The following is an 18,210-nucleotide window of genomic DNA, read 5'->3' on the forward strand; positions in this document are numbered from 1 at the left end:
TGGATCAAAGAATATAAGTGTTGTCTGGTCGTTTTACCCCACGGTCTGCGTAGCTCACTGGATCTGAACTTGGCCTATCACCCACCATATTTGACACTACCTGCTGTGGGTTTAGGCTTCTTGCCTTTCGTGTCCTCTTTGTCCTTTGAGTTAGCTGGTCTTCTTCTTTGTGGACAATCTGTAGCAAAGTGACCAGGCTGCTCGCATATGAAACATTTGTTCTCAGCCATTTCTTTTCCTCGAACAACTTGCGCACAAAAGGCTTCCTTTTATGTTTCTTGGCCCGTCATTAAGACGTCTTGGCTGAGTCCTTGCCTTTGTTTGCCTTTTTTGATCGGGACGCTTCATGAGTCATTTTCAGAACGGGCTTCTTTGCTGAATTTTTCTTTTGCTGACCCCCTTTCATGTTGCCCTGAAACCCACTGTCCTCTCCCTTCAACAAGGCAAGACCAATGTTGGCAACGTCCATAAGCTGAGTGAGGGTAGCCACTCTGTTCTTTGTACATTAATGTCGAAGCCCTTTAGGCAGCCCACAACAATACTTCTCAATCTGCTCTGTCAATGGCACAAACCTGTAGGAGGTTACCGAGAGCAACTTATAACTTTAAATCTTGTCAATTTTGGGGCAGACATGCCACGTCATCATTTTGTGACAACCACCCTGGTGGGCGGTATTGCCATCCTCCATGAACCATAGTGAATAAGGGCCTTGGTCGCCAAAGACATAGGAACGCATGCCGTCGGAGCTGCCTTGAAGCCTCTTAAATTGTCCTCCGAGTGTTTGGATCATTTCGAGCCAGCTGTCACGTAGAATCTCCGCTGATGGGATGGGTCGAGCCCTGAAGATGTAGAAGCATTGGGATCTCCAAATGATCCAAAGTGTGAGACTCCACTCTTGAGGTACAAGCTCTATGGCAGGTGAGTGTAGGCCGGCCCTCTTGTATAACAATCATGCTACTAATTGAAGCCATCTCAAAACGAAGTGCTGGGCCTGTGAGGGTGGACCAAGCTGCAGCACCTCAACTGTACTAGCTACATGTCGAAAGTGCAGTCATTAGCGGAAGAATCCAAAACCAAAATTGTTGTGCCATGGGGTAGTCCCACAGAAAGTGATCTTGTGTCCCAAGTGGGTGGTCACATGCGGCACATGCCGCCGAGTGACCAATGTGCACCAACAAACTTCCAACTATAGTAGTTATGTGGGCGACTAGCCACAGGAACATGGTGACTCTCCTCGGGTGTCTCTTGTCCCAGAGGCACTTCCAAAAGTATGCAAACACTTGGTCGTGAGACAGTCACAAACGGGAGCGCATAGCGATATAGAATATACTCCGATAAATAGAATTTATCACTTAATACTGAAGCCCAAGGATATAGAAAGAATAAATAGAGAGAGAGAGAGAGAGAGAGATAGAGAGTGAGAAGATCGACATAGTACTGGGGACCAGAAGATGGGCTGGTCCCCCCCGGTAATAGTATCTTTATTACTGAGGAGAAGTCTATACAAGCAATTGAACCGAACGTATTACGAGTCACGACGTCCCTTTTAGAATAAGACTTGATGGTTCCTCAAAGCCTCGGCTTCCTATTCCTAGGGCAAAACCCTATTCCAACGAACTTCCATTCCTTATTCCAAATCCTCGAGAATCAAGGTTCTCGCCTCAGGATCTCACCTTCCAGACTCAAGGCATGGCCTCCATGCAACTCTTTTCCGACTCTGTTTCCAGAGTCCTCTTCCTGCAGACTAACTCTGCTTTCCTGGACACAAAGTCCTTCCCTTGGGTACTTCAATTGCCGGATCACAACTTGAGAGACTACCTCTCTCCGATCCGTGGATCTACTTCCCAAACTTGGGTACGAAACCCTTGGGCTGATTTGGCTCTAATTCCTCAGAGCGCTTTCTCTTGCAAAGGCTTCCTCTGCGCCTACTCCGTCACTAAGAGGAAGTACACCTGCAAACAAATACTTAGAGATCATAACATGAAAATCGTTACCTTCAAAGTCTCGACGCTCGAAATGCAACTCCATTCTCGAAAAGCAATTTCTTTGAAGAGATTTCTACATAGGAAATCCTCTCTTCCAATCCTACACACAAAAGAGGTGTGTTCTCAGGTTCCTTCTCGTAAATCAGCCCCGTCTACGACGTTTATGGGCTGAAAACAGAGAAAAACAGCAACTTTCAAACGCAACAGGGCGTCCATCTTGGTATAACGCCGCACCAATGGCATAATTAGTAGCATCCGTTTCAACCACAAACGATTTGCTAGGATCCACAATGTACAATATTGGCGCAATGGTCACCAAGTGCTTTAATGTCCGAAAGCTCTCGTCGAGATGCTCATTCCAAAGAACAGGGGGATTACCTTTACGGTGAGGACCTGAAGTCTTCGGCCCTTTCACCTCTCCTTTTAAAAGTTGCGTAAGCGGAGCAGTAACTTTAGACGAAAGAATCCTGTAAAGCTTGAAAAGGGCTTTACTTGGCGCACATTCTTCAGAATGGGCCAATTTCGCACTTCATCCAATTTTCAGGGTCGACGCGAATTCCATCGAGAGTAATGATGTGACCCAAATACAGAAGCTCTTTCTTGAAGAATTCACACTTGGAAGCCTTAGCTGCCTAAAGCTTCTCAGTTCTCAGTACTTCGAGAACAGCGCGTATATGCGCTAAGTGCTCAGACAAACTTCGGCTCTAGATCAAGATATCATTGAGAAATACAACAACAAAGTTGCCTAGAAACGATCTCAGCAGATCATTCACCATCTGCTGAAACGTAGCTGGAGCATTGGTCAAACCAAAAGACAAGACCAAAAACTCATAGTGACCATAACGCGTATGGAAACCTGTCTTAGGAATATCTTCAAGTTTGATCCGTATTTGATGATCGCCTGATCACTGGTCTATCTTTGTAAAATACAACGCTCCATGGAGCCGATCTATTAGATCGTCCATATGTGGGAGCGGATACTTATTCTTTACAGTGAGCTTATTCAACCCCTTGTAATCCACGCAAAAGCACATAGTGTTATCCTTCTTTCGAGAAAATGACACTGGCGCTCCCCACGAGGATTTACTTGGCCGAACGAAACCCCTGTCGGAATAATCTTTCAACTACAGTTGAATCTCGTCCTCTTCGATTTTACTAAACCGATAGGGTGGCTTTGAGAAGGACTGACTACCAGCCACCAGCTCAATGCCATGATCTACTCCTCTCGAAGGCGGCAAGCCAGGAGGTAGATCATCAGGAAAAACATCCTTGAAATCAATCATGAAGGTTGGATTCTTCGGAATCCCAAGTTCACCAGAAGAACATGAAATATTTTTACAAAATTTAGTAACAGAAGTACCAAGCACTAATGAATCAAACCAAGCAAATGGGACACATTGATAAAACTCAACATCAGAAGACTTTGTATCTTTATACATTTCCAAAGCAGTAACAACTGGTATTGCAAAACCATTATTTCCAGAAATCTAATTACAAAGCGACACACATACATGAGGCATGTCCTCCTTAACAAAAACAAGAGAGTGATGTACATAGTCTATATACAATGAGTCTTGTTTATCATAAAACCATGGAACCCCAAAAATAACATCTGCTTTGTCCAGGCGCATGATGTGGAAATCCAGGTTCTCTTCGTAATCGGCTAGCTCGAGCGACAAATTTGGAACCATCCGATTCCATACATCCGTATCCTCGCCACGAGCCATCTTCACGCGATACTCATGGTCATTGTCCCACGTCCGCAAGGTCAATTTCTGCACCAATTTTGCATCCACAAAATTGTGTGAGCTTCCATTATCAAGGAGTAAGATCACGTCGTGACCATTGATCTTCCCGAAGAAACGGAGAAGATCGTGCTTATCAAACACTTTGGTGCTAAAAGTACAGTTAGTGCATGAACTGTGCGCTAAATGATGGATTTCAACTTGAATAACATCAGAGTTCCCTAAGATCTCATGAATCTGAACCGAAGGACGACCTTGCGGTTTCTGTGTCTTTTTCTTCTTGGGACAATCCTTGATTTGGTGACCTGTTTGGCCACATACGAAGCAAGCCCCCTTCTTCACTGCGTCAGCAACTGAAGCATTTTTGACTTTCTTCTTCTCCTGAGAAGATCTCGGCGATGATTTGGACTTTTGCTAGAATCGGGGTGGCTTCCTCGAAGCACCCTCACCGGATTGATGGTTTAAACTTCTTTTCTTCTCATAGTTCGCTCCATTTATCAAATGGAACATCTTGGCCTTTGTCACTGCATCCTCAACGTCAATCGGGGCTGTCCTTGATTAAGGCCCAACAATAATCTTCATGTAATCCCAGCAAGTACATGTGCACAGCGTGCGTAGAATCCACCTTGCAAAAGGTGAGTGCTTCTTTGAAATTTGTGGTATACTTATCAAAAGATAGAGCTTTCATCGAAGACTCTACAATTTGGCATAAGCTTTCAAAGGATCCATTTTGGCGACATCCCTCTTGAATTTCACACAAAAGTTAGCCCACATCGTAGGCTTTTCTATCATGTCGCCCCACCAGATAAGCGCCTTATTGTGCAAATAGAGAGGAATCGTCTGAATCCTCCGTTCATCATGCTTCGCATGGAGATCAAAATACGTGGTCCTTTGATGCAACCAGTTATTTACAACCAATTCCGTACATTCCTTCTCCTCCCCTGAGAAATTTGTGGTTTTGTATGGAATCGTGGCAGTTGGACCACCCTGCGAACACCCAAAAGCAGCAATCTGCGTCCGCAATTGCTAGATATGGGTTTTGCAGTCGAAAATTCGCGCAGTCGTCGACTTAGCCGTATTTTCTAGAGCGGTAAGTCGGGAACTAAGCCTTTGCATGATCCCTTTGAGAGAGGCCAAGCGAATGTTCATATGAACGTTCGTGTTTTCCAGAGCGGTAACACGCAGGTCGAAGCTCTGGAAAGTACTTGTAACCCACGTGTATAGAGCATGCGTGAACGGAATTTGAACGTTACCTGGCGCGTCGTCACGCTGCACATCCGAGCTGGAGGAATCCATGGCGAAATCTGTGAAAGACTGGAAGTTTCACGCGAAACTGGGCCTTTTCTGCACTTTTCGGTCGCGAAACGTCGGACTCTGAAGCGCGCTATGCGTCAGCGTACGCGTCCAAAGGCAAGTAGATGATGGCGGGAGCAAGGGAGTGCGAGCAGGTGAGAGAGAGGAGCGGGGTAGAAAAGCAGAGGGCTGAAAATTGAGTTCTTCTACAAAAACTCATTTTCTGTAAGTGGTTTCTCTGTAGGTGGTTTTTTTATAATTTGCAGGTTTTAGACCATGCTTAATAAAAAAACCCCAAATGTCCTTGGCCAATTTAAAAAATAAAGGTGCCACTTAAAATAAGGTCTTCTTAAGCGTTAAAAAAAACAAATGATCACCGTTGCAGTTTGTCGAAGAGAGAGAAAGGCGAAATTTTCCGTGTGGTGACCTGCGAGAGAGAGCGCGTGTAAACTGGAGGGAGAAGCATGACTCGCGCACGCTCGTGCTCAACAAACGCGCAGCTCCACGCTGGACTGTTCTCCAGGTTCTTCAACGTCTCTCTCTCTCTCTCTCTCTCTCTCTCTCTCTCTCTCTCTCTCTCTCTCTCTCTGCCTCTGCGCCTACTGAGAAAGTCTCTCTCTCTTGGCACTGTTGAGAGATTCTCACTGTCTTTGCCCCGACCAAGAGAGCATGGTCTGCTGAAGTTCATTGCAACACAAATTTTGATAAAAGTAAAAATATCACATGCAAAGTAATCAATCTCTGATTCCTATGCAAAAGCAGCAATGGACCGATGGAAATTGCTGCTTTTAAATAAAAAAACCAGCAGTTATAAATGAAAATCTGATTTCCGTCGGAAAGTTAGTAAAAATCAGCAACACATCACCTGCACACAAGCTTATGAGAAGAAAAACGCACAATTTCAGCGGTTTATTACTAAAAATTACGCAAACTCGAGGTTCGCCGACTCGAACCGATCCGTGCAACCAAGCCGGCTCTGATACCATGAAACGAACACAGGGAGTGGATCTCTTGGCTACACGGACCGCCTCTACAGACACGCGTCGGACGAACCACCCGACCATAGCCACCATCCGTCGGCAGCTCCTCCGTGCTGGGGCCAGTGTCTGAGGACATAGGCGTGCACCCGTAACGCCTTACCTCCTCGAGGTGACCTCGCGCACTCCTAGCCTCGCGGGCTAACCATTGACACTCTGCCAGTGGGGGTCGATAACTGCAAATGAGGCCTTGGCCTCCCTTTTATAATAATGGCCGACCACACTGGCAGTGTTCACACTACGTCCGCCCGGACACTGGATGCCCATCCCGACGACATCTCGGCTAGATCCCCTCTCCTATGAGCGGGACATTAAACGAAGGTAGGGGTAATGGGGCTGGTGGACTTCTACTTGGCACGAGGGGTTGACGCTTCCTATGGTAGTACTTTAGAGGACTTAGTAGTGGGCTTTGTCGCTCTTTTGACTGCCTTGTATGTGTCATGCAGTAACCAAAATCCCACCCAAGCTTTGGGGACGACAATCTTGTAACTTGCTGAAAACTGGTCCAATCGCAACTAGACCAAGGCGAGTGACTGGACCACTCGGTTGGACCTGGACAAAAGAGATTAGACCAATGCGAGTGACTGGACCACTTGGCTAGACATGGACGAGAAAGGACTAGTCCAGCAGGTTTAGAACTAAGCAAGTCGAGGTGAAACTCTACTAGACTAAACCAACCCAATCGAACCCAACAGAGCAAGACAGATAGAGAGTTGAATCCAACAGAGCAAAACAGATCGAGAGCTGAAACCCAACAGCTCCTCGACTTGACTCTGCTCTCTACATGGAGTGAGATTTCAGTTGAGTTCCCACCGGGCGTGCCAAAATGAGAGCACCTGTAGAAAGGAAAAGGTGTCATGCTCTCTAGAGTGGGTGCTCCTCAGTGCACTATACATGAAACCTCACTCCAATAGAAGAAACATCACACGGGAACATGACTAAAGCGTAGTAGTGGAATATGACTCAAGACACGACACGACTAAAAACACAATTGCAAACTCAACTCAATGGAACTAGACAAGCTCAGAGAACCATACAACTCTGGCTGGCAGCACACACAACTCCAAGCTCAGGACTCAGGGTACAATGGGGGTGTCGAGGCTCCAATGTGCAAGGAGAGTGCCAATGTCATCCCGAACTCTAGACTCGGGACTCAAGACTAATGCTAGACCATACAAAGTGGATGATATCGATAGCGTATCCGACCCTGGACCCAACCATTCATATGTAAGGAGCCCACCAACAGCTAGCAGATATCCCAATCCAGCTAAGCCTATCTCTAATTGAGGTGGTGGTGATCTGGCCTCATGTCCACTAGACCACCATCCCTATCACTTGCCACGTGTCACTGCATATGCGAGAATCCGTCCAATGTGAACCCCTGACCAACTGTGACCTACTGAACTAACTGTCTCTCCTACACCAGTGACACTGTAGCCCTGCTACAATGCCAAAAGCTATGCCAGACAAAGATTAGCCAGAAGTTGAGGAACTTGATGAGATCTTGGTACCTGAGCAGATTTTAACACATAAGGAAAGAAAAGTTAAGGGATAGGTTGCAAGACGCTATTTGGTGAAGTTCAAGAACTATCCATCTATGGATGCAAAATGGATGGAACAGTGTGAATGCTAGAGTCACCAAATGTATTGCAGCTTTACCTTGAGGCCTTTGGATTATAGCCTACAGCCTACAAATGTCCCAACTCAACGTGCTCAAAGGAGGGGTAATGATGGAGCTAGCAAATCAAATGTACATACGGATTCAGTGCAATAGAAGTGGACACCACTCTACAAATGCTGAAGGTATTATGCTCATTTCGTAGATGAAATGACAAAAGTATGAAGGTCCCATTAAGTCATTCGTATCTATGTTTCATAATCTTTTCTGCGGATACATGTGAGATAAAAGAGTGCTAATCACACTAAATCATTTATGGCATGTATATCTGTTATGCAATCGAGGACGTTTGCGATTTCAAGAGGGGGGTATGTCACAAGGTTGGGGTACCCACTAACCTTAGTTGGATGTTTGAGAGAAAATTTCGTTCACATAAGGGTAACTTGTATTATCATGATTGCTTATGTGTATCTATAAATTCCTCTTTGCAACATCAAATTTTGTGAGAATGCCAAAACATATTTTTTTTTAAATAATCTTGTTCTAAATTAAAGATACGAGATAGTGAAATAGTCATTATGAAGGCAGGACTAGAAACCAGTTTGATTGTAGAGTTAGACAGCTTAGAAGTAGGATTCTTATTGAAGTTTTGGTTAAGTGAGATGTATCATGTAAAAGATGCATCTTGGATTGACTTCGATGCTTTGTATATTGAAAACCCCTCTTTCCAACCATATCTTTCCTTAAGCACGACTTGAAAGATTGTTGAATAGTCTATTAGATAGAGAGTATTAGTCTTGATAAATGAGTTTAAGATATTGAGAGAAAAAATATATTCTCTTCTTTTTAAATAATACACTAACGACATATTTGATAAAGATTAATGTATAACTGATAGTCTGCCTATGAACAATAGAATAAAAACGTAGTTAAAATTGGTTGGTTTCTTTTCCTTGATTTTTCTTTAATTTTTGGGATCCTCTTTTTCAAGTCACAAATGGTCGGACATTGTGTGTCCAGTGTGAAACAGCCGACGGCCGAGAGTTTCACTCGCAGTCGAGAAGGGCAGGTCACCACGAGATGGTCGGGCCAATCGGCACTGGAATTCGAGCAGTGCAAGGGGTGTCTAGGCTCAGTTCAAAGTCATTTAGGCCCCTCGCTACACTTAATAAGTTGGTGAAAAACTAACTCAAAAGACGCATAAGGGACACTTGGCGGCTCCAGATAAATTTTCCAAGTCAGCTTGAAGAGGGGGCGCCCAAATTGAGAGAGGAGGCTGTTTTGCTTCATGGAGTGCTTTACAGTGTGTGGGTGAGTAGTGAGTGCAGGTTTCACAGCTTTAATGGAAAGCTTGCCTTCTCCCTTGTCTTATGTAGCGCGACGATTCCGCTCTCGCACACCTCTCCCTCCCTTTGAATACAGAATCGTAATGCCCTACTCGAGGGCTTTCCATCTGTATGTACAGCTCATGCACGTATGCCGAGGCAAGAGCCTCTTGTCCAGGTACTAGATTAGCTAATTGCTAATCCCCCGCAGGTACAGGTGAATTCGGAGAGATTACACGCGAGAAACCTCATCCGATTCAAAGGACAAGTAGCCCTATAGGTGCGAGAGTACGAGGCTTGCTACTGATGCGACAGACACGCGAAACGGAGCCCAAAACAATAAAATACATCATGCTGTGTATTTTTGCAGGTTTAGGGTTTTGACCCTAATTGATCCTTAATAATCCGAGGAGCTTCAAGGAAGTGATGGGATCACTGTACAAGTGAACTGGTGCATTTTTCAGGGCAGAAAACAGAGAATTTAGCGTGCTGCAGATTCTCTCCAGGTTTGGGAAACTGTCTGTATGCCCCAGGAAAGTCACCTTTGGCATGGGGACTTTGTCTATGAAGTCTCCTACTGCGGTTATGCTGCCGAAATCGGGCTAGCGTGAAGTTCAAGTAAATTTATGAAGCAAAGAATTGGGTGAAAGCTACAGTCTACCGCCCTATCCGGCTTCACAAACTCATGACGCTAGTTGTCACCTCCTGCCGCGCTTGTTGCATCTGCTCCTCCAACCAAGGACTATCAGGGTGGCGCTCTTGCATCCGCTGTAAGGAAACAATGCCACGTCTGAGCCACTTCTCCTCCACCTTGGCTGTAGCCATGCGAGCTGCAGACTCTTGGAGGAAGAAGCGACTAAGCTCAGCAAGTCCGGTGGCAACTCTACTAGCAAGGGTGACCCGGTGATGCCTTGATTGCCCAAACTCTCTATCCAGAGAGCCACCACCCGCTCTTTGAGATCTGTATCCAAAAAAATCCTCTCTGGAATGTGCAACATCGCAATCCCACTTCTCTATCTGTCTGTCACAGTAAGAATCACTTGCGCACGATCTGAAAATGTAGTCCCTGCCAGAATGCAAACAGATCCTCCCATGTCACAGATGTTGTCACTGGCGTAGAAAAATCTATTCGAGATAGATGCCTGCATGCTGCCAAACATATGAAATCCTCAAGTTCATACATAAGCACTCCGATGCTACCTCAGCTTCGGGCACACTAGCATGGCTACCTCCAAACCTATCTGAGGGGTCCTCGAACATGTTGAAGTCTCCCCCGACACACCATTGCTTTGCATGCGGCATAGACTCTACAATATGCGACCAAAACTCGGCTCGTGCACTTGCCACATTGGCCGTATAGATGTTCAAGAAGCCCATGAGCCAGCTATGAACCTGCATAGTAATCCATTGAGCCCTGCCTGGCACATTAATACTTGTGCCCACAATGGCACGGGCACATGAGTCCGCAATAGTCATACATACACCTCCCTGGATGCCTCCAGGCCCAAAAGCAGCTGATCAAAAGGTCTCATAGCAACCACACAAATCTGACCACATCGCCAAATGCGGCTCTCACAAAGATGGTGCTCCTAAAGGATAAGAATATCAATTATCCCACCCACAAGGCATCTGTGAAGCTCCTGACGCGATCAACCCCTTTGACGTTCCCACCTAAACCCTATACATTCCATGAGACAATCCTCATGGGATCAGTGAGAAAAGACCGATGCTGCAACAACAACCAACCTCGTTATCTTCAAGGCTGGCTTGGATGGGGAATAATCAGCATCTGAGCGACCTCTAGATAGGCGAGTCTGAAGTGGCTGTCCCACCCAAGCCCAAGCAGAGCATGCCGTCCGTAGGGCTACATCCTCTATCCAATAATCCTCATGTAAAAATACATAGCAAGAAGGGCTCTGAGTGTCGGCAAGAAAGTGAACCATAATGTGCCTACATCCTGCTACATCCAGTGGCGTCACTCTGAACTTGGCTAAAGGCCAAAGTGTCTGTATCAAATTTGTCACCCCCGATCCCCGGTGTGGTGTGAAAACTCTAGAGCCTGGACCCGGAGCTAGTCAAGGCGGAGGGAGACTCCTCAAGGGAATCCTGCTGCAAAGAGCCGAAATGTTTCTCTGTGGGAACCCAATGTTGTTGGGCTGCAGGAGGTCGGCCGCCAGGGGGCCCGCACGGCGAGCTCTTGAACCTTCCCAATCGACAACGGTCGTGCACCTGCTACCAGCCATCAGTTGTGTCACAAAGTGATGACGTGGCATGACCACCCTGGAGAGAAATGACGCGGCATAACTATACGGACATGATGACGTGGGAGTAGTACAGAACCCCCGGATTTTGCGTTGGCATGCTGACGTGGCAAACTATACGAACAGTCCCGTAAATCGCGCTAACAGTTATACGGAATTTCCGTGATTTGCACTGACTGCTTTTGATAGTTTTTGGACCAAGTTGCTTTTTGGGGTTACTTTACTTTTGAGTTTAACTGCTTTTGGGCTTTGCTTTTGGCATCCCTTGTAAGAATAAAAAGGACCCAAGGGCCTCACTCTTCAATGCATCTAGATACAAAGTCTGAGAGCAGAGGACCCCTACGGCAAATTAATATAATAAAGAAATACTGAAAGGGGCGCTAGGTTTTGGGGCCAATACCTCTGGACACGGAACTACGCCAGGCCGTATTTTGAGTGAAATCTCTCTCGTGTCGCGACAGATTCTAGACTTCCGGTGCCCAAGTCTGTTACAGTGGTATCAGAGCACGGCCGATTTCTCTTCTACTGGGAAATTCGATCCTTCTTCCCGCAACACACATGGATTCAAGGAAGAATCAGACGACTTCCCCTACCACCTCAGAAATGGGAGGCAGTATGGAACATTCAAGTGGATTAGCAGAGAACGAGTACGGACCACCTCAGCCTTCGCAGTATCAACTGATGGAGATGCAACATCAACAACAGGTTGATGAGCGCGCAAAGCAGATGCTCCAGTTTGCCAAGGACCCACAGTTAGCCAAATTTTTGACCCGGCACGCGATGGATGAAGTGCATACTCATTCACGGAATGCCATTGAATCACCAATAAAACCGGCAATCAAGAAACCTCCTACTTCAAGGTTGTTTATTTAGAGATGAACTCGAGGACATTGTCAAAAAACGAGTCAACCAACTAATTGGGTCAAAGGAGAAGCACTGCAGAAACATAACAAGGGAATTGACTTCCCTAGTTACTTGGGCCAAAAATCTTGTTTTGTGAAAGCAAGAAAACAGAAGAAGAGTGTACGCTTCGAAACATTGTCCAGTTCGTCCTCATCTTCTTCTTACAGCTCGAACAGTTCATCCTTTTCTAACTCAAGTGACGAGGACAGAAAGGGCAAGAAATGACGAACAGACTATACGTTTTATTCAAAAACGAAGCACTTTTACAGAGCTAATCAATATGATTCTCTCGACGACAAGGGCAAAAAGGCCAAGGAATTCAAAGAGGGTGGTCAAGCAGTAAAGTTTGAAACCTTTTCAAGGTTTCGAGGTGCTCCTAAGGCTTTAGCCTTCATCCAGCAGTTTGATATAGCATTTTTTGGAGACGGCTATACAGAGCACTCAAAGATTAGACGGGCAGCATCCTTTCTGAAAGGCAATGCTTGGACATGGTGGTCCACTCTTTTATTAAGAAAAGAAGCACCGACAGAGTGGCTAAAATTCAAGAAACTTTTTATTTCTTCATGGCTCACTCAAGAGTACGAACGAGATGAGAGAACCAATTGGAACCATCTTCGAATGATCAGGGGTGACACTTAGTATGATTACTGTCAAAGATTTTGGGATACTTTCTTTCTGACCTCTTCTTTCTAGAAGATCAATTTTAAGGAGCAGATTGAGAGGTTTTGTTGTGGACTTCTCAAAGAAATTCGAGACTACTGTCCTGAGAAGAAGTCAAAGTCCATTCAACAATTAATGGGACATCCTAAGTGGGGATTCGCTACGCATTCGGTAGCTTGACTTACCCACCAATGAACCTTCGACAAGTTAGAACAGAAACAGGCGACAGACAGTTACACAAACTCGACTGACAGGAAAACAGAAAGATACACGATCTCGATTGACAGAAGACCAGAAAGTTGATATTTCAAAGCAAGAAAGTGTTTTGAATGCGGAGAACAAGGACATATCATTGCACGGTGCCCCAATAAGGCACAAGGATGAGGATGACTAAATGAATGGAAATACATCGAGACGACGAGATACTCATTCCATAACAAATTTTTGATATAACATTTATCGATGAATTAGCATTATTTTGCTATATGAATTTATGATATAAGACTTTTCTGAAGAAGATTTCAATGTTGTATGGAAGAACCTATTATTTGTGAGCATATAACACGATTATGAATGAGATAATGATGATGGTTTTTGGAGTGGTGATAGCTCCAGATGAACCTGAATTAAAAAAGAGCGAGAAGATACTCATTCAGGAATAGATACTAGCTTACCAAGACGGGAAAGAGAAAGGTAAAGTGAACGGTGGTTCTTAGATAAGAACCATCCGGCATTGAAAGTGAAATGAATGGAGGAGGACCTATCAGATACTCCTCAGACTTGGAACTTTACATCAACGCTTTTGGTCTAGTTGTGGCTATTCCAAGAGTTCCCACAGATCAGCGGGTTGAATCTGGTGCATGCGGGACTACACAACAGGGGAGTTACTCCACTCCTTTGTCACAAATTACCTGGATGGAATAAAGTCACTGATTTTCCTTTGGGTTTCAGGGATACTGATGTGCTGACAGTATTCTGCTGAATGACGTTATGAGAGAGGTACTTTGACATGGGATCCCCGAAAATAATTACTCGCACACGACAGTGCTTGAGTGGAATGATTGACCAAATGACTGCAGCATTTCGGTCTCAGAATCTATGGACGTGATCGCGATATGAGATTAGTTAAATCGACATCAATGAGGTCCGATGTGGATTTAGATGCGATTGCTAAATACGTCACCACGAATCACGGTCCTAGATCCTATGTGATGTGAAAGTGAATGTGATTTGATGTGATGTGACTATCGTCTTTGTACAATTGTTGGATTGGTATCGTCTGGGGCGTCACTACTAAGAGTCAGTGTCTACTGAACTGGTTTATGGCCTCTATCTAATTTTGCAGACGTAATCGAGGGCAATTACAATTCTTTCAAGAGGGTATGTCACAAAGTGATGACGTGGCATGACCACCTGCGCGAGACAGATGACGCGACAGAATTGTACGGACGTGATAACATGGCAGTAGTACGGAACCCCCGGATTTTGAGTTGACATGATGTGACGTGGCTGATTGTACGGACAGTCCTGTAAATCGCGTTGACAACTGTACGAAATTTCCGTAATCTGCATTGACTACTTTTGGCAATTTTTGGACCAAGTTGCTTTTCGTAGTAATTTGCTTTTGAGTTTAAATACTTTTGGGGTCTGCTTTTGACATCCCTTGTAAAAATAAAAAAGGACCCAAGGGCCTCACTCTTCAAGGCATTTGGACGCAGTCTGAGAGCAAAGGACCCCTACGGGAGTTGTACTTTGCTCAAGATTTAATATAATAAAGAAATACCAAAAGGGGCGCCAGGTTTTGGGGCCAATACCTCTGGGCCAAAACTACACCGGGGGCCGTGTCGTCTCGAATTGAACTGTGATTTAAAGTTGTGAAGTATTTTCAGTGAATCTCTCTCTCGTGTCGCGACAGATTCTAGACTTGGGGTGCCCAAGTTTGTTACAAGCTAGATGGTCACTGGCCTCTGTCGAAGTGTCAGCTTGTGTGTCCTAGGTACCTGTCTTGTGAATGCTCAACCTTGGGGGGTTGTGCCTGTGCTATGGATCAAGATCTTCTGCGAGGACAGGCCTTCGCTAAGTGACCCGTCTACTTGCCAATGAAGCATTGGTTCGGGACCCCCGAATACTCCACCCTGTGGTGGCGTAGCCGCCCACTAGTCACCCTAGGTAGAAGGACCACCTTCGGGAGAGTATGAGTGTCTCGAACAAACATGTATTGTAGGAATACCTGCAGCCTTGGCAGCAAGTGAAGTTGCAGTGCGCGGGGTCTCCAAGATTGTCCCGATCTCGGAACCAATCTTGGAAAGTAGCGAGAGGTACTCTCTCCTCAGGCCCAAGAAGCAGACCGAAATGGACAGATTTGCCTCCTCGGCAAGAACATCAAAAGCTAGCATGTATTGTAGGAATACCTGTAGCCTTGGCAACAACTGAAGTTGCAGTGCGCGGGGTCTCCAAGATTGTCCCGATCTCGGAACCAATCTTGGAAAGCAACGAGAGGTACTCTCTCCTCAGGCCCAAGAAGCAGACCGAAATGGACAGATCTGCCTCCTCGGCAAGAACATCAAAAGCTAGGTCGAAACCATGGTGCCTTTGTTGAAAATAAGCCCTGACAGCTCGGATGGCTAGCGGGCTCATCGAGATGACCTTGGCAGCCATCTCAAGATTCTCAAACTAGATCTGCTAGTACCCTCGCACGAGAAGCTGTATGTTGATGATCTTTCCCACCTCTCCTAGGAGAGGGATCTGTAGGAGGTCGCGCACCTCGCCTCTGCTAGGTCAATTGTTAGTGGTCTTGTAGCTAAAAGATCTATTTTGATTCACATAACTTTTAGTTGAACTCTTTTCTTAGCTAAAGTTAGCCTATCCTACATCTTAGCCCGAAAAGTTGCCACACCAAGGCAAAGATAGAGGAGTCATACCATAATTCATTTGAAATGGTGTCAATCCCTTAGTTGTATGTGGATGGCTAATATAAGCAAACTCCATAAATGAAAGATAAGAGTCCCATTATACTTGTCTATCTAAGTCGTAAGCCCTTAATATATCCTCTAAAATTTGGTTCAACCTTTCAGTTTGACCATCAGTCTCTCCGTGATCACCACTACTCATATTAGGAGTAACATGTCACTTGGCACACACTTGGTGCCAAAAATGTCTTGTAAACTTTTGATCTCTATCAGACATGACAGATTGAGGTAATCCATGTAATCTAAAAATATTATGAAGAGACAAGTCAACAACTTGTGGAGCTTCCATAGTCTCGACCATAGATATGAAATGAGCCATCTTGCTCAGATGATCAACCACTACCAAAACAGAATCCTTCCCTCTTAGAGTTCTTTGGTATAGTATGTGTCTCTACTCTCTTTGCCGCGTCTGATTTGTTTGTATATCAGTTTTACTAGGCACACTCTGACACCTCAAGCCCACCTCTAGAACTAAAGCAGGTTCTATGGCATCTTTTCCTCTGTTACATTCTTCCTTTCACACTAAAGGACCTAAAGTCTCTTTCAATCCCAAAGCAAATCTCCGCACAGGCAAAAAATCAGGTATGTACTTGGGAACTTTAAGCACTATCTCCCTATATTTATCTCAATTATCTATGACATGAAAACCATGCATCAAGAGCTCCACTGCCATCATCTTCAGGTGCAAAGTTGTTACTGAACAAAACTTTAAAATCTTTCCAAGTGATTGCCACAAGTGGCTCTTGCTCAATTTTACACCACCATATGTGTGCTACATGCAACAAATTGTATGTGGCGTGCTCCTCAAGTAACATGCATGAGCAAAAACATTGATCCTGTTTTGAGATCGAATGCTCGCCAACATCTACAGAACAATTTTGTAGGGATCCTTTGTACTTTGGGTATTTAAGGTCTCTCTCTCTCTCTCTCTCTCTCTCTCTCTCTCTCTCTCTCTCTCTCTCTCTCTCTCTCTCTCATATGACCTCATGACCTCATGGTTTCAGAGACATGGTTTCAGCATGGATAGATTGCCTCCCTTTCAGTATTCCCTGGACGCACCCTCCCTGCCAGTCACACGGACGGAGATCACTAGACTCGTTCGTCAGGATCTTATACAGTTGGACACCAGGAGGACATGGGTAGAGCCGATACAAGAGTTGGGCACGAAGATGGCTTTCTACAAAGAGCACCTTCTCCAACTTTCAGGGGATGGGTTTGTGACTCGTCCGAACTACATGGACACTCATTTATCTCATGGTCTGCGATGTGCTATTGGTCAGATTCGCACATCCTCACACCAGCTGGAGATTGAGACAGGTAGCTTCAGAGGGATACCACCAGAGTCTAGGATATGTCAACTATGCGGTAGAGAGCCAGAGACAGAGCTACACTACATATGCCACTACACTGTGTATTATGAGATACGAGGGCGCTTCCATTGCTTATTCATGGAGGGTTTTGGACCCCTAGATAGAGTCATGAGATATCAAGACCAGAGATGCCTTGGCTTTTATCTACTTGAGCTACACCGACATAGAGACAGTCTGTTGGGGAGACATGGAGTACGACAGTCGCAGAGACAGATCACAAATTTCTTTGGATCGAGGGAGCCAAGAGACCAACCACCAGCACAGGGTTGTACCCGCATTCATACCAGAGGCACCCTCATTGACAGGGCGATTGAGCTCGGGAGATCGAGACGACCACGATCGAGACATAGGAGCACACTACATTGACGAAGACTCCAACAGAGGATCAGAGGCATTCTAGCACGACACCCAGATTGTCATTGAGGGCCTATTCTACATTTTCACATTTCACATTTCACACTTCATTTTAGTTTTCATTTTTATTTTTACTTTCAATACTTTTTGTACTTGTACTTCAGACATTGTATTAGATTCACCACTTTGTATCTGATGGTCTCATAGGTCATTTTGGCCTTTTGAAGACGTTACTATATCATTTCATTTCATCTCTCTCTCTCTCTCTCTCTCTCTCTCTCTCTCTCTCTCTCTCTCTCTCTCTCTCTCTATAGCAGGGCTACAGTGTCACGTCACTTTCACAGGACACAGTTAGTACAATTGGTCTGGTCTGGTTCACATTGGACGGACTCTCTGGCTGGGCAGTGACACGTGGCAAGGATAAGAACGGTGGTCTAGTGGACATCGTGGCCAGGTCACCACCACCACTCAGTTTGGGGATAGACTTAGATGGCTGACATTTATGAGCCGTTGGTGGCTGTTATGGTTGACATATGAGTAGTAGTTGTTGGGTCAAGAGGATTATCATCTTCTTCATATATGGTCCAGCGTCGTCGTCTAGGTAGCGAGTCTATGCACACAGCACGTCAGCACCATCCCTGCACATCTGCACATCTGAGCCTCGACACCCCCATGGTACCTATGAGTTCT

General features: G+C 45.3%; 1 protein-coding gene across 3 annotated transcripts in view; it reads right to left on the minus strand.

Moving 5' to 3' along the window:
- The window catches only part of FY (Transducin/WD40 repeat-like superfamily protein), a 157,915-nt gene that overhangs the window by 81,971 nt on the left and 57,734 nt on the right, over positions 1-18,210 (minus strand). The gene's annotated exons all lie outside the window — the stretch shown is intronic.

This window comes from Adiantum capillus-veneris, chromosome 3 (genome assembly GCF_014529385.1).
Source record: "Adiantum capillus-veneris isolate H3 chromosome 3, ASM1452938v2, whole genome shotgun sequence".
NCBI lineage: Eukaryota > Viridiplantae > Streptophyta > Polypodiopsida > Polypodiales > Pteridaceae > Adiantum > Adiantum capillus-veneris.